Raw genomic sequence first — 26072 nt, 5'->3', positions numbered from 1 at the left:
GATATAAACTCAAATGGAGGCAAAAATGTGAAAACAATATACAAAGCCTCAAAAAAGTGCTAATTGGATCCAAATTGAATAAGAATTCCTAGAAAAGTTGAATAAAGAAATGAGTGCATAGAAAAAAACTAAGAAAAGAAATAAGAGATGCAAGAAAATTATAAAAAGAGTTAAAAGCGTGATAAAGTGGCACAAAGGAGTACAAAAATAGTAGAGAAATACCTTAAAAAAGAATTGACCTAATGGTAAAAGAGGCACAACAAATCACTGAAAAAAATTCTTTAAAAAAAAAGCAGAATTGGCCAAATAGAAAAAAGAGGTACAGAACTGAAGAAAATAATTCCTTAAAAATCAGATTTTGGCAAGTAGGAGGTTTGGATAAGAAATTATGGGGGGGGGGAGGGATGATAAAAGGCAGAAGCATTAAGAAAGGTAATGGCCAGAAACAAAATAGACTTTTAAGGAGAGGGAGAGAGAGAATGAGAGAGAGAGAGAGAGAGAGAGAGAGAGAGAGAGAGAGAGAGAGAGAGAGGACACAAGAACAAACACAATCAGAAGACATAGGATGAAAGGAAATATACAATTAGTAATCATAAATGGTTGTGAATAGAATGAGCTCACCCTTGAAATAGAAGCAGATAACAGAATGGATAAGAAACCAGAATCAAGCAAAATATATTATTTATAAGAGATATACTTGAGACAGAAAGAGACATCGGGTTAAAAGACTGGAGCAGAATTTATTATGCTTCAGCTGAGGTAAAAAAAAAAGATCAGGAGTAGCATTCATGATAGACAAATAAAAAAGCAAAAATAGACCTAGTTAAATGAGATAATCATAGAAACCACATTTTACTAAAATTGTAGAAAATGAAGTAATATCAAAAAATTTTAAATGTAAATTAAAAGGGGAAGCTAGGTGGCACAGTGGATAGAGCACTGGCCCTGGAATCAGGAGTACCTGAGTTCAAGGCAGGCCTCAGACACTTAATAATTACCTAACTATGAGGCAAGCCACTTAACCCCATTTGCCTTCCAAAAACCAAAAATTAAAAAAATAAGTAAATTAAAATCTCAGTCTTCTAATTTGTCTGGTATTAGCTAAAAAATAGAGTAATGGATCAATGGAATTAGATTGGGGCAGAAGAAACAGTAATAAATGACCAAAGTAATCTACTATTTGATAAAGCCAAAGACTTCAGCTTCTGGGACAAGAACTCCTGGAACAAAAACTGCTGGGAAAACTGGAAAACAGTATGGCAGGAACTAGGCATAGACCTACAACTCAAACCCTATAACAAGATAAGGTTAAAATGGGTACAGACCAATTAAGAGAACAAGAAATACTCTATCAGATCTATGGAGAGGAGAAGAGTTTATGATCAAACAAGAGAGAGAGAGAGAGAACATTTTAAATCACTAAATGGATTATTTTGATTATATTCAAGTAAATTTTTTTTATAAATAAAACTAAAGCATACAATATTAGAAGGAATGCAGAAAGCTGGGAAACAATTTTTGCTCCTAGCATTTGTGATAAAGGACTCATTTCTAAAATGTATAGAGAACTGATTCAAATTTATACAGATGCAAGTCATTCTCCAATTGATAAATGGTCAAAAGATATGAACAGGCAGTTTTTCAGATAAAGATATTAAAGCTATATATGTAGTCATATGAAAAATACTCTATATCATTATTAATTAGAGAAATACAAATTAAAACAGTTCTTAGGTACCAGCTCATACCTATCAGACTGGCTAAGATGACAAAAAAAAAGGAAAATGATCAATGTTGGAGAGGATGGGGGAAAACTAAGACACTAATGTAGTGTTGATAGAGTTGTGAACTAATCCAACTATTCTGGAGACTAATATGGAACTCTGCCCAGAAGTCAATATACATGTGCATACCCTTTGATGCAGTAATTTCTCTACTAGGTCTGCATCACAAAGACATCATAAAAAACAGAAGAAGATCCACATGTTCAAAAGTATAGCAGCCCTTTTTGTAGGGGCAAAGAATTGAAAATTGAGAGGATGCCCATCAATTGGAGAATGTCTGAACAAATTGAGGGATATGAATGTTATGGACTATTATTTTTCTGTAAGATATCATGAGTGGGTAGACTTCAGAAAAGCCTGAAAATATTTCATGAACTAATACTGAATGAAATGAGCAGAAGCATAAGAATATTGTACATTAACAGCAACATTGTGAGATGATCAATCATGATGCACTCAGTTTCTCTCAGCTGTTGAAAAATGCCATACATATTAGGAAATCCCAAGAACTGTGGAGTCTAAATGTAGAACAAAGTGTGCTATGTTCACTTTTTAAAATTTCTTTTATGTTTTATTCTTTCTTTTTCTTGAGTTTTTTTTTTTTTTCCCTTTTGGTTATAATTCTTATTTCGCAACATGATTAAAATGGAAATTTGTTCAACATTTACAACCAAAGCTATATACAATTATATGAAAGAATGCTCTAAATCACTGTTAAATGAAAATTTAAACAACTCTAAGGTACTACCTCATGCATATCAAAAATGAGAAATGCTAATTGGAATGAGGGAAAATAGATTAATAAACTGATGGTGTAGTTATGAATGGGTCCAATCACTCTGCAACTATGGCCAAAGATCTAGAAAATTATATACCCTTTGATTCAGAAATACCACTATTCGGTCTGTATCCAAAAAGAGAGTAAAGAAAAAAGGCAAAATTCCTGGAGGTACAAAAATATTTATAACTGTTCCTTATGTGACGGTAAATAATTGGGAATGAGTATATAAGTATGTGAGTATATAAATTGTGTCATATATATGATTGTGATGTAATGCTATAAGAAATGATGAAGGGGGGTGGATAGGTTGTGCAGTGGATAGAGCACCAGCCGTGGAGTCAGGAGTACCTGAGTTCAAATCTGGCCTCAGACACTTAATAATTACCTAGCTATGTAACCTTGGACAAGTCACTTAACCCCATTTGCCTTGCAAAAAACTAAAAAAAAAAGGCAAACCAAAAACAAACCAAAAAAGAAATGATGAATGCTTTGGTTTCAGGAAAAAAAGCACAAGGCAACAACTATATGAATTCATGCAAAGTGAAGTTAGAAAAACTGGGAAGTCATTGCAAACAGTAACGGCAATATTGTAATGATTCTCATTTGTGAAAGACTTGACTACTCTGATAAATATAATAATCTATTACAATTCAAAAGAACTCATGGTGAAAAAAATGCTATATCTAACTCCAAAGTAAAAACTCATGCTTTTTTTTAAACTCATGCTTTTTAAAAATACAAATTAAAGTAAAATTTTCTAACTTTATTTTTCTTGATTCTTTTTGTAAAATGGTGAATATGGAAATGGTTTCCATGATTTCATCTGTAAAGAAAAAAATTGAGACAAAGTAAAATAAAAGATATCATGAGCATAATTGTGTTCCAAGACTCATACATGTGGAGTCCCACACATGAATACCTTCAGGAATAATTCAGCACTTCTCCTTCATGATCTAATTTGAGAAATGAAAAGGTCTTCATGGTCCTTTGTCTCCCATCTCCTTCTATTATGAGATGATGAAACAAGCTCTAAATTATACAATAGTAACAAAAAATGTTTCTTTAACTGATAATAGGTGTTCTTTACCTTGATGAGAGGCTAGTAGACAGATTGATAGATACTTAAGTTCAAACACTGAACAGTAGCAGAATGTGAAATAGAAAAAGTTTTTAGTGAGTGAAGTAGAAAGGAATGTTGCTTTAAGCTATAATTTCATGCCATTTTTCCAAACGTACCCAGGGTTGCATTTAGACAGCAGGAACTATCACTAATGTAGGCTGCCCTCTATTTTGTTGGCAACCTCTCAGGTTTTTATATTTCCATTATCCAGCTGGCAGTATAAAAAATGTGAGCCTCCTGACCCATGCAAAGCTCTGCTCCTGGGCTAAGAAAATATCTGTATATAGTCATGATATCATTGTGGAACTTTGAAATAAGCTAAACTATTACATATGATGAATCCAAGTGCTAGTAAAAAATCATGAACTTTCAGGAATAGATGATTTCTCTTTGTTTATAATTGAACAATTCTGTCTTTGGACATTGCATGAACTATTCAATAAATTGAATATAAGGCATGATAAAGGATATCCTAAATATAGAGTGCCATGAAAGGGATCAGAAATGACTCCTGTTGAAATGACTCCTGTTGAAAATGTGTAAAGGGGAAATTCTTTCCTTCACTTTGGGTAGGTAAAAAGATGGTCTGTATCTATAAATATTTCTCTATTGATTCTTTTATACTCTGTGACATAGAATAACTACGCAATTTAGAAATATATGGAAATTTGAAATAAGTATAAGAAAAATGTTAAGGCTAAAGAAGAGCTGAGTAAGAAATAATTAAAGAAGTTAGGCTGCAGTTAAATAACAATCCATACTTAGCACTTTAGTGCTTGCAAAGAATTTCTACATGTATTTACTCATTTTAGAATCAAAATAACCTTGTCATTTTAGGTGCTAATACTGTTGCCATCTTACAGATGAGTAAACTGAGGCTGAGAAAGGTCACATAGTTTGACACATGAATCAAACAGGTTTTTCTGAACTACAATTTCAGAACTCTGTCTACTCTATGTTTTATAGCTGCCAAGAGGAGGGGATTTCCCTGATATTGTCTTCCTTATAGTGAGTTTTAATTCCAATGTACTGTAGAGATATTTTTTAAGCTCATTTTGGGATTTTGTTAGCTTTACACCCTGGAAAAATAGTGAATTACACTTGAAGTAGGTGATATTATTATAGTGCTGCCTGGTTATGAGATAGCTTATAATTTACAAAGAGCTATAACTAATACCAACATATCAAGTGGCCTCTATAAAAGTCACAGGGACTTTAAAAAATATTGGCAGCATTCCCCTAACCACTGTTTTGAGTGTAATTTGATGACAGTTAGATCCTGATTAGTGATAACAATAGAAATTAGTGAAGGTTCACAATGTTTCAATTCACACTGCATATTTCCATGGGGCTAGAATCAATGACCATATATAATAAAATTATAATTTAAATAGGATAAATTCAAATAATTTTTGTGGGATTCATTATTTCCACTAATTGGGATCTATTTGTATATAATGTAGATTATTGCAGAGGATTTATTCCTGTTGGGAGAACCCTGTCATCTTTATATTATATTTGTGGATCCATTTCTTCCAATGCCAACTGATTGCATTTTGAATTCAAGTCTTTGGTGATATATATTTTTTAAGATGTCCATATATAAGTATTTCCTGCACAGATTTTTTTTTTTTTAAATAGTGGCCTCCAGTTTGTCACCAGGAAGTTCAGGTGCCTTCAACAAAGGTGGAAAGTTCTCACCATTGCTTATTACCCCCAGGCTAATGGGCGAGGTAGAACAAGAAAAATGGAGTATTGAGCAATAAGACTTATTGTAAGGAAGCCCAACTGTAGCAGAACTGGTTAGGTTCCTTTCAGGAATCAAGAGACCTGCCACAGGACCTCAGAGATCGGGTGTGGCTTAAGTATATAAATATATATTCTGATGGATAGACCCTCCCATCACTCGGGACCATTTATGATTATTCAGATTATTTAACTTTGGTCAGCTAGGTGGCGCAGTGGATAAAGCACCAGCCCTGGAGTCAGGAGTACCTGGGTTCAAATCTGGTCTCAGACACTTAATAATTACCTAGCTGTGTGGCCTTGGGCAAGGCACTTAACCCCATTGCCTTGCAAAAACCTCAAACAAATAAATTATTTAACTTTTCTTAGCCCCAGTTTTTTTTTTCAATTAAAAAAATGGGTCTAATCATGCGAGAGTCTCTTATCTTCCTCATAGGGTTGTGAGGCTCAAATGAGATAATGTAGGTATGAAGTGTTTTGCAATTTTTGAAGCATAATATTAACAGGTGTGTTATTCCTGGAAATAGATTTAGATCAGGTAGGGATAACAGAGATCATTTAGTCTCCTTTCATTTTAGAGTCAGGGAAACAGACCCAGGAAGATAAAGCTACTTTGCCCTAAGATCACTCACAAGATTAAGAAGATAAATGTGGGATTTGAACCTAGTTCTTCTGCTTCCAGAGTAAAGCTCTGATTATTTTTGTGATCTATGTGAATTCTAAAATTGTAAGCCTTAAAATATATAGTTAAAATAAAACAACAGAAATATAGGTTAGATATAGTTAGTTTTATTCTCTGGGATTAACCTATGTGTGCCATCTAGCTATCTGGTACCCTGCCATGTGTTATAGTGGAGACAACCCTTTGTCAAGTATTTCTTGGACTAAATGGCACTGTAGTCCAATTAATTTTTTAATTGAAAATGCAAATAATACAAAGAATGGTCCATAATTTTTCACTTGGGGTAATTAAGTGGCAGTGGGTAGAGCACTGACCTTGGAGTTAGGAAGACAGGAGTTTGAATCCAGCATCAGATACTTGCCACTTAACTAGCTGAGTGATTTTGGGCAAATCACTTAACCCTGATTGCCTTGCATCCAGAACCATCTCCAGTCATCCTGATTCATATCTGACCACTGACCCAGAAGACTCTGGAGAAAAGGTGAGGCTAGTGACTTAGCAGAGCACCCCCTCACTCAAACCCAATTCATGTTCTGGTCATGGTATCACTTCCTTGATATCATGGTCTTCTTTGATAAGGAAGGACAAGCATCATCATCATCATCATCCACTTCCTGAAGTTATCTCTTCTTCAGTCACTCACTGATCGAGATGCCCGCTGCTTCTACTATCTCTGAGTCACACAGTTGAATTTAATTAAATACAACAAGCATATGTTAACCACTCACTAAGTGATTAAGTGATAGGCCTTGGAGCTACTAAGAAAAAAGTGGCCTAGCCATCAAAAAATTTGCATTCTATTGAGGAAAAGTGAGAAAAATCCAATCCAAGCCTTTTCTTTTAATATTTACCCTTGTCTTTGGAAGATTTCTTTTTAAAAAAATTGATTTTTAAATAATTTTTATAATTATATTCATTTTTGTAAACTTTCTTCCTTTTATCCCCCTCCCCAAAAGCAATCTGGTATATATTATTCTTGCATAATTATGTTTAACATATTTCTTTATTAGTAATTGTAGACTTCTTTAAAATATAAACACAATTAAAAACTTCTTTATTAAAGGAGCCACATTTGTGGGTTCTTTCAAGTTAAAAAAAAGTATTTAGTACATAGCTAAATTTTTAATTAGATATATAATGAATATATGCCTGGTCATCTGGGCTATCTAAATAAAAGGAAAACATTTAAACTAGACTTTCTTCCATTTGTTGACATTCAGTTATTTCAGACTCTTTGTGACAGCCCCTGTCCCCATTTAGAATTTTCTTGGCAAAGATCCTGGAGTGATTTTCCATTTTTCTTTTACAGCTCATTTTGCAGATGAGAAAAATGAGGAAAACAGGGTTAAGTGACTTGCACAGGGATCATAAGCTTGGTCTGAGGCTAGATTTGAGTCTTCCTGACTGGAGGATCATCTGTGCCATCAAACTGCCCCTGATAAGAAAGAAGAAATTAGTCAGGTGCAGTGTTTTTGTCTGCTTTTTTAAAATGGAATATTCATTGGAAATAATGTGTCTGAGGGGTGGCTATGTGCACTTGGATAGAGCACCAGCCCTGGAGTCAGGAGTACCTGAGTTCAAATCCGTTCTCAGACACTTTACCTAGCTGTGCAGCCTTGGGCAAGCCACTTAACCCCATTGCCTTGCAAAAACTTAAGAAAAAAAAGGAAATAATGGAGTGGCATTTGATCTTATTGTAAAAAAAATTCTCATTTACCCTTTCATGAGTTTGTCAAAAAAAATGTTCACCGTTGTGTAAGCACAAGCTAAGTATGCTTATGATTGGCATTTTAAAAGGGATGTTGCAGGTAAATGGTTAAAGTCAAATTAATAAATGGTCTTATCCTGGTATTTTTTGACTCTTCCATTTGAAACAAATATTTAGATATAGAAATCAACTGGGAAAAAAATCCCACCTAATTCTGCACATGAGGAAACTGAGGATTTTATAGGGGGTAGGAGGTTGCTCCAAATTCACAGGTATTATACAAGAAATAGAGCCAGGATCTGATCCCAGATGTTTTGACACCAACTGTTGTGCTATTTCTTCTGAAGGCTGTTAGTTTTAAAAATGCCCTGCATTCACAAAACAATATAACTTTTACTCAAAAATAGTCCCAAATCAAATGAACAGTGCTTAGTGTTTCCTGGATCTTTAAATGTAGGATAATCATTATTAATACAGGTGTTTGTGGCTGTACTACAACTCAGAGGTACACTGATAGCAGGTTATAAAATAATGAGCATCTGTTAACTGTGACACAGCTTGATACATTGTCATCACAGCTCATCTATATAACTTAGCAGATGTTTTAAAAACATTAAGAAACTCAACCATAATCACAGAACCAAATGTTCAGGATTTGAATCTAACTCTATCTTACCAATTCTATTCACTACATATACTGGCTTTCATGGTATAAAATATATTTTTGGTGTTTATAGGTGTTTATAGATCTGATAATTTATAATTACTCATTTTATTGGTGATTGATTAATTCATCTAGTCAAGACTTTGATTTTTGCATCTCAGGCAATCATCAGTCATATTGACTATTGTCTTGTTTCTGGATGCAGATGATTCTGGAGGAGAGTGAGGATGATAATAAGCTCTACTTAACTTAAATCCAATTGACTGATTGCTGTCCTTGAAAATCAAAGAAGACCATGACACCAAGTAAATGATGAGCTATAACAATTACATGATTTTGATTAAAGTAAGGGAGTGTTGTGCAAAGACACATTTTTCACTGCCTCTTCCAGACCCATCTTAACTCAGTGGACTGATAGTATAGGAAAAAACAACTTCCAGTGTTTGGTTACAGTTGGGAGACCTTGGTTTTTAGATGTCATCATGGCACCATGGTATTGTAGAAAAGACTGACTTAGGGGTTTTGACTTAGCAACATTCAATCAAAGTTCCACTACTGTTAGTGCACCCTTTTAGATATTGTCAGTAGGTAGAGCCATTGTTTGGCAACAAGTTCAATTCACAAGTAAATCAAGACAGCCCTCATGTCTTTGGTTCTCTTTGAGAACAAAAGATAAGCAACAATGGCAAAACAACAGCATATACTGATAGCAAGAAGGAATAGAATTGGTTCTCAGCTATTGCCCACAGGATTTGTGAACAAAATAAAATTTCAGATAACTCTTGGGCAGGAAAAAAAAAGAATTTGCATAACTCAGCAGTTATTTTTGGGAAAAGTGACTACATAGGTTAAAACAACTCCAACAAAATTAATAGTTTAAATGATTATGATAAGCATCACACACAAATCTTCATCTACATTTAGCATTATTTTTTTTTAATCCCACTAAGCAAAAGTGTTAACTTACCCTTTTCATATTGCTCATCAATTTTAGTCACACAGGCCTGATGAACTTGCTTTTCCTGAGAAATAGATACTGGCAATGGAATATCAGAAAGAGTGGTTGTAAGTGAGTCTTCAGTAAGTTGAATGTTGTGAGGAATGTCTTGTGATTCCCAAACTTCTGAAATGAGATTTATAATAAAGTGAAATAAAAATGTTTGCAGAATTTTGTTTCCTTCTGTTATTTAGTTATATCTGACTCTGGGGATTTGCTTGGCAAAGATATTGGAATGTTCTTCTCCAGCTCACTTTACAAATGAGAAAACTGAGGCAAAAAAGTGTCTGAGTCATTTTGTCACCTAGGTGCTCTGCAGAATTAGAGTGGTAACAACAGCAACAACTAATATTATATAGTCCTATTTGGAATTAGAATTGTAATAATATTATTGATAATTGTAACTAATATTACATAGCACGTACAGGTCTGCAACCTTATAAAGTTCTGTTCTCCCAGAAATGAAATTTTAGATATTTTACAACCTATATTTAAATTTAAACCTTGTTTTTATTGTAAGATAGGAAAACTATCATGAACATTTAAAATTAAGTTTAAGTATATATTACATAGAAAACTATTCTTTTGAATATAGAACTGGAACTAGGGTGGAAATAATTGGGGATTTGTCCAGGGTATCTAATTTAGAAGTCTCTAAATTTGTATTGCTGACAGCACTTACAAATGACCTTTAGCAATGTAGAGAGAACAAAAACAGTATCCAATTAGCAGCAATACTCATTTAAAATAGAAAGTTACTAGGTTGTAAACTAGGGGCAACTCTTCTTTAGCATTTCTGCCTCTATTTCCATTAAGATGTATTAATGCATCCCCCCTCCCCCCCAAGGAAGAAGTGTTTTGTTCTGTTTCACCTAGGCTTAATTGATGATCATTCCCATTAGAGCAAAAATTCCTAGTACTATATCTCATATAAAATTATGAAAAATCCTCACCAATTTCAGTGCATTTTATTGTTATAACATTTTTCTGGGTATTTATTTACATAGAAATCATCAAGACAGTGATAATGCACACCTATATTTGCACAGTGAGTCAGATATGTGCTAACATTTCTACAAAATTTTCTAAGTAAAAATCAGAGTACATGGTGCTTTGCCTCCCTGACTTCAGGAGCTGCTTCAATTGGTACAATTCAATAAATTGACTATAGATCTCAATGTGTGATAATTCTAAAAATATTCTACTTTATCCTTGTTCAGAGTGATTCCAATTAAGTGAGTCAGTTCTCAGTAAAATCAGGGAGAAGACAAGATTTTCAAAATCCCAAGCTCCAGAAATTTCAATCTAAATAGTCTAGTAGAAAGAGCTGAATACAGGGTTAAGAGACTTGGTTTCCCATCCTTGTTCTGATATGTGTAATGTATTCTACCTTGGACATATTATTTTACTTCTATGAATTGAATTATCTCATTTGCAAAATGTGGATAATTATGCTTATGTTATCTCCTTCATAGGTTTATGGTGAAGAAAATATTCTAAAAATCTTAAAGTACTATACAAATTTGGTATCTCTTCCTCTTGGACAGCTCATTAACATAATTAAGCCTCAGACCCTCTTATGGAGTCTTATAATGTTTTCACCTTAATTTCCTCATCTATAAATCTGAGGTGATAATATTGTTTTCCTATAATTATAGATCTAGAATTTAAGGGTCCTTAGAAGCCAGTCTTATTGAGTCTTCCTAATTTCAAGCCCAGAACTCTTTCCACTGTGCCATCTAACTGCTATAAAGAAGTCCTGTATTCAAATGCAGTCTTGGACACTTTAAAGCTGAGTGACCTTTGGCAAGTTACTTAAGCCTGGTTATCTCAGTTTCCTCATCTGTAAAATGAGCTGGAGAAGAAAATGGCAAACTTTTCTAGAATCTTTGCTAAGAAAACCCCAAATGGGGTCAGGAAGGGTCAGACATGACTGAAACAACTGAACAACAGTATAACAACCACAACAAAAATACAACCCAGAAACTGTGCAGGGAAGGGTGAGATATGAGATATCATTTGCAAATCTGACTTAGGAATGAATAATTATAACTAATATTCCCAAAGAAAAACAAAGTAAAATGAAAGAAAAATAAATAAAAGACAAGCTTATGTGGAGTTATAAAAGTTAGCCTCATTGTTTTTCCTCCCATATCTTTTGACATATAGAATTTGAACTTCAGAATAAAAATAAATTGAAACATGATTTCATAAAATTTGACAAAGGAGAAATGATCCTTTAGGTCTCATATTTCATATATTTCCTCATCATATGATGGTTGACAGTTTTTCCTGATATTTTGTGTTTTTATATCATGACTTTTTAAAATTTTTTTATTTTTTAGTTTTTTAGTTTTTGCTAGGCAATGGGGTTAAGTGGCTTGCCCAAGGCCACACAGCTAGGTAATTATTAAGTGTCTGAGGCTGGATTTGAACTCAGGTACTCCTGACTACAGGGCCGGTGGTCTATCCACTGTGCCACCTAGCTGCCCCTTCATGATTGTTTTTTAAAGGAAAAAAATACCAATAAGGAAAACTAATCAATACACTGATTCCTTCTGATAGTACCTACATTTTAACCCATTGTCTCCAACCTTTCTGATAAAAAGAGATGCATTTCCTCATTTCTTTTTCACAACCAAGATTGTTATCTATGATTATACAATGATCAATTTGGTTTTTCATGTTCTTTTAATTTACATTATTTTAATTGATGTGCATATTATTTTCTTGGTTTTTCATACTTCATTCTCATCCGATTTGTCTAGAATATATCTGAGGCAGGATTTAAATTCAGGTCTTCCTGTTTCCAAATACTCATTACATTTACAGGCTCCTAGTCTAAGTAGAAGTGCAATCTTTTGTATTACAATGTTTTCACCTTAATTTCCTCATCTGTAAAATTGAGGTGATAATATTATTTTCCTATAATTATAGATTTAGAATTTAAGGGTCCTTAGAAGCCATCTAGACCTTCTCCTTTTCTGATGAGGACAGTGAGACTCAAGTTACTTGTCCAAGATCACAAATGTAATAAGATTTAATGATGGCATTTAAACCTCGTTTCTTTAACTATAGCCAGTGGTATTTCCACTGTACCATGCAGCCTCAAAATTGGTACATGGAAAACAATTTATAAACATAAAAAACTATAAAATCATGCTGCATTATTATTTGTAATAATTAATAACAACAACAATAATAATAATACTCTTTCATATAGCTAGGTCCCTTTAGAATGGATAACTAATTCCATGAAACGGTAGAATTATTCAAATTTGCAGGCATTTTTCTACTGAGCTGGAATCAACATTTTTAAAATTATTATAAAGTTCAAATAGTGCGAATGTGATACATGCAACCATTTCTGGGGATTCATTTTTTGTAGTAACTGGAACCTGGCTGTATTATTAATACATGAGTTTCAGATGTCTTGATAAATTTTTTTTAAATGAACACTAAGATTGAATAGAAAAGCCTATAAAATGCATCTGAAACTAACATCAAAAGAGCCTCTCATATGTAACATAATGCATAATTCATTTAGATGTTGACTTTAGGCCTTTGAAAGCATTTTGATGATTATCTGTCATGAGCTGAGATTTTCTGTTAAATAATTTTCATCTCCCAGTAATTCACTGATGCTTTCAAATGGATGCATTAATTCAGTTAACCTCCAGCTCTATTTTTCATGTTAATTTTTTCATTCTCGTCTCTCCTTTGGAATCAAAAATGAAATTCTCAAGCAATGTGTGTGCATGTAAATATGCACACATATTACATATCTGTATACATGTGCATTTACACACCCTAAGTGCTATCCAACTGTTACCTTTAATTTATGCCTTTTTACAACACAGAACTTTCCCTTATGGTTCCCCTTCCCCCAGTATTATAGCAGAAGTCAATCAACAATGTGTCTATTCCTAATAGTATTTGCACAATTTCATATCAAGAGTGCCCCATCATCTCCTGGGAAGAGGGACACTGCTTCTTCCTCTTATTTCTGGGGTCAAGGTTAGTCTCTACAAATAATCTTCAAACGAGACTTGTGCATGATGATAATTTTTGTAGACCCATGCAGCAATAGTCAGTTACATTACAGTGGTGTCAAACTCAAACAGAAACAAATGCCTGCAGGCATTGTTTTGACTTAAAAATCACAAATTAACATTGTGTTGTATTGTAATTTTATTTCTTTTGTTAATTATTTCCCAATTACATTTTTTTAGTTTTTTTTGCAAGGGAAATGGGGTTAAATGGCTTGCCCAAGGCCACACAGCTAGCTAATTATTAAGTGTCTGAGGCCAGATTTGAACCCAGGTACTCCTGACTCCAGGGCCAGTGCTTTATCCACTGCACCACCTAGCCGCCCCATCCCAATTACATTTTAATGTGGTTCTGGTCCATTCTCCTCTTTGGGAGTTTTGTTGGCTACTTGACTCTCAGGGGTAGCAGGTAATCTCTGAATTACAATGTACAGATTCACAAAAAGCATTCTCTAATTAGGAAGTGCATAGTAATGGGTATTTATATAGAATTTTAAAGTTTGCAAAGTGCTTCACAAATATTGTCTCTTTTGTCTCTCACAACAATCCTAAGGGAGTAGATACTATTTTTATACCCATGTTAAAGTTGAAGAAACTAAGGCAGAAAGCAGTTAAGTGACTGGAGGAAGGTCACAGAGCTAATTACCATATTTTTCCATATATAAGACCCACTCTTGAAAAATTTGGGGTCTTTAAACTGGGAGCATCTTATAAACAGTGGTTGTAGATTTCTTTACACGCCTTCCCCTGTATTTTCACGCTTGTTTTTGTGTTCATTGTTGTATTTTTTATTTGCATTGCCAACTTTTTCATGCTTCTTGTCTTTGTGCTCATTGTTTCACATTTGTTTTGGGTAAATTAGGTCACCTTTTGCCATGTTCTGCCCAGAAATGGCTCAGAAAAGATTTTCATACAGTGCTGAATTCAAGTTCAAAGTGATCCAGTTTGCAAAAGTGGAAGGAAATCCTGCTGCTGAAGGTAAGCTTGGTCTTCCTCCAACTAAGAAAGCAATCTGAGACTGACTAAGGGAAGTATAAACACTACTGAAAATGTCATAGCGGAAGAAGGCCATGAAGAGGCAAGACAGCCAAATAGCCTGAGTTAGAGAGGGAATTGAAGAGATGGACTGAAGAGCAAAGGGCAAGTGGAACTCCTGTGCCCACAAAGATAGTTCAGCAGGAGACAAGAAGAATTGCTGATGAAAAAGAAGCTACTGATTTCAAAGGAGGACACAATTGGTACTTCAGGTTCATGAACCCAAATGGACTGAGCATTAGTCCATGCACCAGACTTGCCCCGGGAGTGCTTGTGGTCAGCTATAGACTAGAGCACAGGCAGGAGAGCAGTCAGAGCCTCTTCTAAGACAGTTATTTGTTATCAAACACAGAAGAGAGCAAACAAATGGATGAGAGTTTTGGCAGTGATAAAGAGTTGTATGAATTTTATGATTAATAAAATTTGAGTTCAATAACCTTATGCAATACTTTTTTTTCAAATTTTGGGCCCCCAAATTAATATGTATCTTATACATGGAGAAATATGGTAAGTGTCTGAAACAGGATTTGAATTCAGATATTCCTGATTTCAAGTCTAGCACTCTATCCATTATACTATCTTGCCTCTTCTAATTCATTATGATAGTCTACTTATTATTTGAACTTTCTTAAATGTATAATGGTAGCTGGGTGACTCTGTGGATAGGGTTTGAAGTCAGAAGGACTTGAGTTTAAATACATCCTCAGGCATTTACTGAGTGAACCTGAAGACAATCTCTGTTTGCCTTAATCCACTGGAGAAGGAAATGGCAAACTACTCTCATATTGCCAAAAAAAACCTTATCAGAATTTCTGTGCTATGATCCACAGGATCAAGAAGTATCAGACATGATTAATCAATTGAATATCAACAAAATTATTAGAACAGTTCAGTTTTAATAGCTTAAAGCATCTATTTTAATGGCTTGTTTTAATTCAAAAACTTAATAACAAAAGATTTATTTTAAACTTCAGAAGTATAAAACTTCACTTAGCCTATTGTGACACACTTAAGAAAGGAAACCATTGTGGGAAACACACAGAGAATTAATTGCCATAACCAAGATATACATTCATAAAAGAATAAATTCAAATAATCATTCAATATTTATATGTTCATCTTGGTCATGGATTTGGGGAGTGAAAAAACGATGCCTAATGTCTTGTTTCAGTTATCCACAATGACAATATAAAGAGTAAACTCCTACAAGATTTAACAAGTTTTTGAGCAGTGAAATGATGAAAAATGATGTACAAATAATAATAATAATAATAGCTAGCATTTGTATGGTACTTAATATAGATTGTTTCATTTTATCTCACAGCAACCCTGCTATTAGTATTTCCATTTTTCTCTTGTCTTTCAAAAATTTTTTAAATTTATTTTATTTTGTAGTTATGGAATAAAACAAGCCATTCCATAACATAAGAGGATAAAAACATGATAGTACATGAAACTGCACAGCTTGCTATTCCTTTTAAATATATAGTAAAGTTATCATGTAAATTTCTTCTTTTTTCCTTTTTTCCCTTTCTCCTCCAAAAGACTACAACACTATATTACAAAGATTATGCATTATGATCACAAGGTATTTATACTAGGAATGTAGGAATGATTTACTATAAGGAAAACTATTTGAATACTGGATTATATCAATAATAAAAGTAAAAAAAATCATATGAATATTTAAATATATGCCAAAAAAGCTTTTGATAACGTGCCACACTTATTTCTTTTAAAAATAGTTGTATTAGTATAAATGAATTTTCCTTAGATAGATAACAAAATATTTATCTAAAGCTATCAGTATTCCCATTTTATTAATAATTATACAATAATGCCAAGTAGTAATTCTTTAGCATTGACTAAGTATTATGTATAGGTGCTCTACAAATCTAATATGATTTCATGCTCACAACGACCTTGTATAATATAGTAGGAGCTTTTATTGCCATCATTTTATAGATATGGAAACTGAGGTAAACAGAGGTTAGATGATTTACCCAGAATCACACATATAGAAAATATCTGAGGCTTCATTTGAACACACCTTTCTGACTATACCAATTAGCTGCCTTATGGATTAGGGAACTGAGGTTAGGAGAAATAAAATGAATTGCCTGGGATCATATAGCTGGTATGTGTCTGAGGCAATTTTAACTCCAAGCCCCAAAGTGTGTCTACTCTGCCCTATCACTGTCTGACAAAGACATATGGGGCCTAAAATTCTCATTAAAGAGTAAATGCTTGGGGCAGCTAGGTGAAGCAGTGGATAGAGCACTGGTCCTGGAGTAAGAAGTACCTGAGTTCAAATTTGCCCTCAGACACTTAATAGTTACCTAGCTATGTGACCTTGGGCAAGCCACTTAACCCATTTGCCTTGCAAAAAAAAAAAAAAAGAGCAAATCCTTATTTTAATGTGAACTATTATTAAAGAGATTTTGATATATTTTGCATCAATTTATATCTCTATAGTACTAAATTCTTCAGGAATCTGTGCTTTTATAGGTGTGTGTGTATGTATATATATATATATACATACAGGTGTATTATATATATATATATATATATATATATATATATATATATATATATATATATACACATATATATATGTTTAAATTTCTCCACTGATACAGCTTACTTCCCCTTTAGGCAGTATTTTTGCAGTCGATTTAGGTCAGGGGTTCTTAATCTGAGGTCCTTGGCTATATTCTAGAGGATCTAGAAATTTTGATGAAAGTTACATATTCTGGGGCAGCTAGGTGGCATAATGGATAAAGCACTGGCCTTGGAGTCAGGAGTACCTGGATTCAAATTGCCTAGCTGTGTGGCCTTGGGCAAGCTACTTAACCCCATTTGCCTTGCAAAAACCTAACAACATTGTTACATATTCTATTTTCAATGAAATTTATTTTTTCAAAATTTATTCTATTCTATAGAAGGGTGGTAAATAAAGTTAACAATAGCAACTGTGGGAAAAAAATATTGAAGCAGCTTCTTTGATGGACTTATGATAAAGAATGCAGCCCATTCCAGAGAGAGGATGGTAATCTGAACACAGACTAAAGTACACTTTTTTTCCTCTCACTTCATTTTTTTTGAGATTTCTCTATCATTTTGGGGGGAGAGGGTTTATGTTTATTTTCACAATAAGATTATTGTAATAATGTGAAAATAAATAAATCATAAAAAATAGTTCTATTATAAATTTAGCATTTCCTTCAGTTATGAATATAGCCAGCAAAAATTATTCTGAGATTGTGTCCATAGTTTTCCCCAGACTTCCAGAGGTACTGGCTCAACCCCCCCCCCAAAAAAAAGATTAAAAACCTCTAGTTTAATGAATTTTTATATGCATAGGTAACTCATCAGAAATAAGTAATGAGTGATAAGTAGCTAAACCACTGATGATGAATGTCTATGAACCAATATACTTTGTGTTCCAAAGAACAGTCCTTTTTTTATTTTTATTTTTATTTTTAGGTTTTTTTCAAGGCAGTGGGGTTAAGTGGCTTGCCCAAGGCTACACAGCTAGGTAATTATTAACTGTCTGAGACAGATTTGAACTCAGGTATTCCTGACTCCAGGGTCAGTGCTCTATTCACTATACTACCTAGCCACCCCAGAATAGTCCTTTTTTAAGGGATGTGCTGATAAATATTTAACCAGCTCACCAAAAGGGAAAAAACCTCATGAATCAGAGACTTTTAAGTTTAGTCTGTATTATTAATATTTTCATCACTTTTTAAATACTGCATGATCAACAAATAATAAATCAAACCCTTATTTGTAGTATTTCATGATTTCTGAGGTATAAGTGAAAAATTTTGAGAATCAATTTGTGTAGGCTCTAGGATTCCCATGCCCTTACTCTGTCTTTTCTGTAGAATGAAATCACTTAATTAGATAATACATATTTTTTCCCCAGGGCAAGAACCCAGTTCATATATTTCCAACTTCCAGTAAAAATTTATGGTCTAAATAATCCATTTCCAAAATTTGCTCTAACAAAAGATTACAGTCTTTGCAAATGCTAGAAACCATGAAAGAAGACTAATTTCTGCCAGTTCATATATTACCCAGTCAAGACTGAAATGAAAATACTTTGGCAAAGTTGAAGACAAAGATCCTTTCTGTAGGACCTGCTTAAACTAAAGAACTGTTTCTGAATTTGGCTGAGTTTTTGATAGTATGGTGACCTAAATTCATTTTTCACTGTCTTATTGTGGACACTCCATCTCCCCACCCCTTCCCCAAGATCCCTCAATAAACCAGGCTTGTAGTTACCTCAGATTAAAAGGAGTGATCATGACATTTTTTAAAAAATCACTTTTTCACATTGCTTTGCTTTTTCTCACAATGGCACTATAAGGGAAATAATAGGAGTATAATTATATGATAGATGTCAAAAATGATGATCATAGGGATAATCCAATAATTTATTCATGAATATTGAAAATATAGTGATTAACAAACCAATAGTGACACAGTATTCTACAAACCAATGTTTAAAGCATCTCTAGAAATAGTGAATCTATAAATGCTTATTTCACCTAGACACTTAATATCTAATGACTTTTGTCAAAATAATGAAAATATCAAGATATGTTACACTCCAGACCCTTAGATTGGATTAAAATCATTTTAGGACTGGGTCAATACCCTCCAACAACTACTGACTGTTTAATTTGACTTGTTTGTTTTAACTGTCATGTAAGTTAGTTAAAATGAGGACAGAGCAACTGAACTCTCTAGACAGAAGATTTCTCTTCTGTAAATTAAAGAAGTTGGATATCATGTCCTTTAAGTTTCCATCAATTAACTCTGATCTCTGGTTAAAACAATAACAAATAATCTTTTTAAATCTTCAAATTTTATAACATTTTATTTTTCTCACATCAACTCTATGAAATAGATTTTGTAGGTACCATAGTTCTCACTTATGACCTCTTAAGATCTTGCAGGACTTATGAAAATTAACTTTCAATTCATCTAGCTAATTCTTAAAGAATATGTGTATAATTCCATTGATAAAGGGAACTTTATTAATGTAGTTGGTAACTTCTCTGAGACATGTATTCTTAATAAATTATCTTGCGCAATTGTGTCTAACATAATAGATACTTAAATATTTCTGTGGACTGAATATTGACTTGGAAAATTAATATTATCTATATTTTAGTCTATTTTTCTTTATTTTGTTACATGCTTCCCAATTACATTTTAATATGATTCAGGCCATAGTCAGCAGTGTTGTGGACTTTATGAAGCTTATATATTTGACATCTCTAGTCTAGAACACTGAGAAGTTCAAATATTTGTTCATGGTAATAAAGTCAGTATGGATCAAACATTACTCAGTTTTGTGCATTAATGTAACAAACCTAAGTGGCAGATAGGGCATACATTACTCTCCCCAATTTTCAGAAGAGGAAACTGAACTAAAGGAAAATTGTATCTCGTTCATTGTTGAAAGACAGGTAAATGGTGGAGCTGTGATTTGGAATTTAGTCATAGGATGGCAGAATACTAGACATCCCTTAGTGAGTTCTTTGAGGTTACTGAGTCTAAAACCAAAACCAAAAATTTTACAGAGAAGTTAATGCACTGAGAGTCTGGGTGAGTTGCCCAGGATCACACAGCTTGTGACAGGTTAAAGGCAGGATTCAAACTCACTTCTTTCCCATTTCAATCAGCTGTCAACTAGCATTTATTAAGCAGCTGTTACTGCTTAGCCCTGGAGGGGATACAATGATAGGTGGAAGACTGATAAAACAGTATATAATCTCAGAGGGAAGGCACTAAGATTAATTAAGACCAGGAAAGTCATTTTTGTAGGAGAGATTTTAGCTGAAACTTGCAAGTCGCTGAAGAAGCTAGCAGATAGAGACGAGGGGGGCTTTACACACTACTTTTTAGTATTATTTTGATACCTGAAAGTTTGTAGGAATATGTTGTAGAGTTGATCATCATACAATAATACTTTCTTTTTTTTGGTCATAGGATTAAGTTACTTGCCCAAGGTCACACAGCTGGGTGTGTCTGAGTGTCTGAAGCTGGATTTGAACTCACGTTCTCCTGTCTCCAACAATAATACTTTCTTTTGAATCACATGCCCTGTTTTTATACAATAATGAACTTTCAGCAGATCACAGAAACCGCCCATTTAGGAGTATTACAAAACAGACTGCTTATAAAAACAATGAGAATGAGCAAAGTATTTAAAGCAAAAGTTTTGTTTTGATGAATTAAGATAGATAAATGTTTGTACTTGTTTCAAGAAAATGAACTCCAAAACAGACTGTGAAGACATATTTGATAAGAAATTTTCACTCTTTCAAATATAGTGAACTTGGAGTGTAATTGATGAGATCAGTTATACTTGATATAGGTTCTCCTGAATTCCTTAGCAGTAGATAATCAGATATACAATTTGGACAATTATCTCCAATTTGGGCATACAGTTTCAATCAATGTGAGGGGCTAAAAAACTGAGTCAGGTATACTTGTATTTAAATCTTAGTTTATTCAAGATGTTCCAACAGAGGGACTCAATAATTATATAAGCCCTCTGTAGTACGTTGGTTATTGCCATCAGAATTAATATGGCATGGCATGTCTATACTACATTTTAAGTTAGTCTGTGTTGAATTAGTCATGTAATCTTGTATAAGAATATGCTAGAAATATACAATATATGTGAAACATATGATACAAAAGCAAGAGTAAAACAGCTCTTGCTCTCAAGGAGCTTGCATTCCTTTCATAGTGTATTCATCTCTGGAAAAAAAGAGTTTTTAAAGATGATATCTATAATCCTATTCATTTTTTTATGTTTTTTTTTGCAAGACAATGAATGGGGTTAAGTGACTTGCCTAAGGTCATATAGCTAGATAGTGTCTGAAGCCGAATTTGAACTCGGGTCCTCCTGACTCTAAGACTGGTGCTTTATCCACTGCGTCACCTAACTGCACCCCCATCCACTTTTAAATAAGATGGACTATCTCTTTAGTCCTTAATCTCAGGAGAGGATCAACTTGAGATTTATTTTTAAAAGCTACAAGATGTATTAATAAATTTACTGATAAAAAGAGAGAATGTAGTCCATATACTTTTTTTTTTTTAAGTCTGACTGGATTAGAAATTGGTAATGCCCTGGTTTCTTGCTTATGTTTTATGAAAGGTTGTGTCAGTTAGGCCTCTTAGAATTAATTTTTAAGATCCAGAAGGTTTTACTGACCCAGTAAATTAGAATGCTAAACTTAAACAGTCACTATGTTCTGTCTCAGTGGACTAATGAAATATGTTATTCATAGAAACTATTCCAACCCTGAGGGTAGTTATAATAAATACCATGGATTCTTCTGCTGAAACTGTTAAATCTCCATTTTTGAATTCTTGAATTGCCACCCCCACATATTATCCAAATAATAATAACTATCATCATAAATCTTATTAATTTTTCACTACTGGAAGTATTTTTTAGGAAACTGAAAATATTGAAAATTGAAAATATTGAAAATATTTCTTTCTTGACATCCATCTGCTCCTTGCATTCTTTACCATGATAATTAGAATCACAGAACATCCTCTTTCTGTAGCAGTTGGCTAAGGATGTAGCACCACTCCTTGAAGTTAAAGTAGAAAGGACTATGAAGATAAATACAACAATAGTCTTGGGGACCTAAGGTTTATGTTGGGAGTTACTGTAATGATCAGTACTAAGTAAAGCAAGGTGGCCCCCAAGATAGAGTAGTGGACCTGGAGCCAGAAAGAGATTTCAAATCTGGCCTCTGATACTTTGTGAACCTGGGGATATTATTTAATCTCTGTCTGCTTCAGTTTCCTCTTCTACAAAAAATGACAAAAATGGAATAAGAATGGCACCTATTGGGAAGATCAAATGAGATAATATTTGAAAAGTGCTTAGCCTGGTGTTTGACATGCAGTCTGTACTTAATAAATATTTGTTCTTTTCCTTCTTGGATCTCTAAATACTTGTTGTAGTCCTGGTCATTATCCCTTTACCTCCTCTGTTCTCTAGGAACCCTATTATGACTATACTATATTACATACCTTCTGAATCTCTCTTTAGAGCAGATGTCATGTTCTTCTTCTATTTCCTTCTATGCTACATTTCCTTGCTATGCTACATTTCAGCCATATTGTAAAACTCATATTTTTTCTTAATATAAACTAGGAAACATTTGCTCCAAATATTAAGTTGCATATGTAATTAAGAAAATTAAGAGAATTAAATAATTCATTCACCTGTGTGGTTTTCCTCAATTCAAAACAAAACTCTTTAAAATTTTCTTTTTTTTTCTTGACTAGGATGTCCATGTAGGGAGCTCTATAGAATTGTTTTCTCTGCCATTTCAGATCAGTACCTTCTTTAGAAATTTAGTCTTAGAAAGGTGCTAGAGGCAGAGAGATTTTGTGTAACTTTCCCAGGGTGACAAACTAAGTATGTGTTTAAGACAAACCTTGAACATAGATCTTCTTGTATGTGATTTCAGCACTATAGTCTTTTTTTTTAAATTAACTTTTTTTTTGGCATTCATGCTGATTCTCATCTTTATTAGTGGTCTTTATATAGCGCCTCCCAAGGTTCCCCCTGCTCCTGGATCTGGAGGAAGCCTCAAGAGGTCTGTAGCACCAGGGACAGGTGGGAGAGGGCAAGAAGGCCAAATTATATAGCCTGAAGGAATGAGCGCAAGAGCCCCTCCTCCAGTTTCCCCCAAGTGGGGCACTCAGCAATGAAGAGGCAGGGCCAGGTGGTGGTGTGTGGCCTCTCAGTGTCTGCCTCCCCATAAGAAACTAATACAAACCTGGGGAAATAAATAAAATTCCTAAGGGTCTGGAAAGATGCTGGGCTGCCTGTGTAGGAGAGGAGCTAGCTAGCTCTAAGGGGTAGTCAACCTATACCCTGGTGAGACACAAAGAGGTTAAGAGGTACCTCTCCCACCCAGAGGGAATGCATGAGGTTAGGAGCTGCCTTCCCCTAGACTACAGCATATGGGGAAGGGAAATAGGTGTGTCCTTGGCAAAAAAGGAGAAGGCCCTTCTCTAGATTATTTACTCCTTGATCCTCTATAATCCCTGTTAATCTCCCCCCGAATCCATCCTATCCTAAATTGCTGTGTAATAGGGCACCTTCCTTTTTAATTTCCCTCCTTTAGGCCCCCTGCAGATTACAGTTGGGAAAAAAGGGTATCCCTGGGGTTATATATGCAGGAGGGTGCCTCCTAATTTCCACTTTCTTACTTTCTTAGTTCCTACACAAAGGAGATCATTGGCCATTCCAAACCCTCTGTCCCTCAGTCCCAGGCACCCTGAGGACAAGAGAGGTAGCTGTTTCTTACAAGCCTGCTCCCTGTTCCATCCCTTTTACCATGATATAGGGAGAAGCTTCCCCCCCCCAACTTCTCCATCCCTATCCTCCAGGCCTAGGACCACTGGAGAGGCCCCTAGTTCCCCATCCCTACCCATCAGTCCCAGAGCCCAAAGTCCTGTAGGAATGGGTGCCCCAACCCTCTCCCTCTCCTCAGTCCCAGGGCCCATCGTGAAGTCCTGGGGGCTGACGGGGGACTGGAGGGGTGGGACGCTGAGGCCTAAAGAGGCAACATGCTCCCCGGCAGATGAAGAAAAACCAGTAGAGCTGTGGAGCAAGCAGAAGGGCGGCCCCCAGGTTGAAATGGGCTGGTATATTGAGGGGTACAGAGAACAAGGGCAGGCCTGCATGCTGCCCGAAGGCCCAGTACAGGTAGGGGAACAGCAGCACTCGACAGCACAGGAAGCTCAGCAGCATCAAGGTACCATTCACTCTGTGCAGCAGGGTGTGTTGCTGCTTGTACTGGATGAGGATCTTGCCTAGGCAGACAAAGGGTGTGCTGACTTCCGCCATCAACATGCAGCCCGGAAAGAAGTCCCCCTTGCCTTGGCGCCACACCGTGGATAGTGGAAAACAGACCAGCACCATGACTGCATGGTGCAGCACCTTGAGGAACTCCTTGTGCAGGTAGCCTTGGGCCACAGCCCTGGGGGGCCAGCCCCTCTCTCATCCTTTCCATGACCTTTGACCTGATGCTTGTGCCAGTGACACAGGAGTATGGCGTAGATGTCATAGATGAAGGTTGGGCACTGCAAACTGAGTGTAAGCTGAGGATAGCCAATGGTCATCAATGATATGTTTGCAGGAGGTGGAGACAATGTAGCCAGCTGTGGAGGCCAGGATAGCTTGGGCTGAGGACACTAGCCTGGCTGAGACAATGACCGCATCGGCCTCCTTGCAGCGCAGCTGAGGCAGCCTCTGGAGCGTGTTCCTGGAAAGGAGGAAGAGTCCCGGGAACACGACCCCGCCCCCCCCCCCCCCCCCAGCCACCATCGGGGACAGCATCATGGCTCAGGGATTTGGGGCAGGGAAGAATGAGTAGAGCAATAAGGACTGGGGAAGCTGAGGCCTGTGAGGAGTTAAGAGATGCTGAAGGAGATAGAGAGAAAGGGGGTTTGGTTAAGGGACAGAAGCAGAGATGAAGGGAGAGAAGAATTAAGAAAAGAAAGAATATAGACAGGAAGGACACAAAGAGGATAGGATGGGGAGAGAGGAAATAGTAACAGGAGGGACAAGAGAAAAAAAAGAATAAAATGAAAATGGGGAAAAAAAGAAAAGAAGGGAGAAATGGATAGGGACCTGAGAGGAAAAAAGGAGAAATAAAGACAGGGAGGAGAAGGAAAAATAGAAGGATGGAAAGAGATGAAGATGGAGAAGGAAGGGGTGATACTATGAGAGGAGAGAATGAGATAGAGATAGGGGACAGAGAAAGGGTGAGGGCACAGATGGGAAAGGGACAGAGCAGGTAGGGGGTGACGTAAAGAGATAGCTTAAATTAACTTTTGAAAAATATGGCATTCTAACTTGGACACTGATCAAATTGGATGAGAAATTAATAGTAGCATCACTGTTTTATAGATTGGGTAAACTGAATCAGAGATTTGAAGTTACTTTCCTAAGTCTCATAGGGTACATTCTCTCTTTTATCCACATTTTCCTAAGAGATCAGATAAAAATCAGTTATAGCCCTTACAACCTGAAATTGTTTTTTTTTTTGGTAAGGCCTTGGGGTTAAATGACTTGTCTAAGGTTAAATGTCTGAAGTCATATTCCAACTCAGGTCCTTCTGACTCCAGGGCCAGTGCTCTCTATTCACTGCACCACCTACCTGCCCCTCAAATTGTTTTCTTAAAGGATTCTGAATAAATTCTCTTACTATGATTAAGAATTAGAGTCAATTATGAGGACCATTAGAAAGTGGATGAAGTAACTTCACCAAAAATTGATTTAGATCAATATAGGAGATAGGATAGATGGATAGGATTGGCTTAAAGCTTTCCAAATAAGATTGGCTACTCATTGTCTGTAGTAATTTTTTTAAAAAGTTATTTTTTAGTCTAGTTTATTTTGTACCAATAGGGTCTAAGAAAATTTAAACTTTAGAAAGAT

General features: G+C 35.2%; 1 pseudogene; it reads right to left on the bottom strand.

Annotated features, from left to right (window-relative positions):
• Window positions 1-24116: 24116 nt before the first annotated feature.
• On the bottom strand, window positions 24117-24971 carry LOC141502517 (ceramide synthase pseudogene; annotated as a pseudogene).
• Between the last annotated feature and the right edge of the window lie 1101 nt (window positions 24972-26072).

Source organism: Macrotis lagotis, chromosome X, assembly GCF_037893015.1.
Source record: "Macrotis lagotis isolate mMagLag1 chromosome X, bilby.v1.9.chrom.fasta, whole genome shotgun sequence".
Lineage (NCBI taxonomy): Eukaryota > Metazoa > Chordata > Mammalia > Peramelemorphia > Peramelidae > Macrotis > Macrotis lagotis.
This window is presented reverse-complemented; position numbering and strand designations above follow the sequence as displayed.